The sequence below is a fragment of the Cupressus sempervirens genome, chromosome 7 (genome assembly GCF_028749045.1).
Source record: "Cupressus sempervirens isolate cs-2001-9-10 chromosome 7, ASM2874904v1, whole genome shotgun sequence".
Taxonomy (NCBI): domain Eukaryota; kingdom Viridiplantae; phylum Streptophyta; class Pinopsida; order Cupressales; family Cupressaceae; genus Cupressus; species Cupressus sempervirens.
Window position 1 is genome coordinate 478361543 of NC_143124.1, and position 1030 is coordinate 478362572.

General features: G+C 24.3%; 1 pseudogene; it reads right to left on the reverse strand.

Moving 5' to 3' along the window:
• Nucleotides 1-484: 484 nt before the first annotated feature.
• LOC149547620 (U6atac minor spliceosomal RNA) lies at nucleotides 485-613 on the reverse strand (annotated as a pseudogene).
• Between the last annotated feature and the right edge of the window lie 417 nt (nucleotides 614-1030).

Sequence of the window (1030 nt, forward strand, 5' to 3'; positions counted from 1 at the left end):
CTTCATTATAAATTGACTTTATCAGTAAGAAAGGTATATCACATATTTCACTTAATACTGAGTTAAATGTGTTTTAAAGTCTAAAAAGTTTAAATATTTAGACCTCTCTTATCCACAAATATATTTGTTTGCTTAGCCCACACTGAAAGCAACCAAGTTTAATCAATTTTCTTTGTCATACCCACATTTTTGGATCTTAAATTCATTGGATTTTAATCTTAAATTCATTGGATTTTAATCTAGTTATTTTAAAAGTATATTCAGTATTTGCCTAAAATTGTTTCCATTATAAGTGTGATTTTTTAATATATATTTTTATGTTTAAAGAAGTCAAAAGTTATAATTTTTAATTATAAATATTTGACAACATTTTTTAAAGTTTTAATTACATTTGAAGAATTCTATTATAAATACTATTGTATTCATAAAGAATATTAAAAATTATGTTAAATATAACTATAAATTTGAATATAATATCAAAACTAAAATTATTTTATTTTTGGGTAAGAACCATCAATGACTGAAAGCCTTAAACTATGTGTGAAGGAAAGTCCAAAGACTATTCCATCCTCATCAAGGGAGATGCCACCTATCTCTCATTTTCGATGAACACAAACATTTTTGTTTTAAATATATATAAAAGTTAAAATATATGATATTTGAACCTAGTTTTATTTGGAAAGCTAACGATAAGATTTATTTGTAAAGATAATTTTAACAAAAGTTTTGATTAGGTAAAAATAGGTTTTCAAAGGTCCTGAAACCTATACATCAAATCTAAAAATATTACAATATAAGGCCCAAATATAATAGTGTGATTCACCAAACAAAGATAGGGAACAACCAACAAAAGTTTATAATAAATATCAAGTATGATATTAGACATTTAGTCGTTGATAAAAATCCTTATACAAATTATAGCTATGCATTTTTTCGCATATGTTCCCAACAAATAAATGCAATTAAAAGAAAAACAAGACATCGTAAAAAGTAAATTTCAGCCTTCTGACTATTGCAACACTTGCACTCT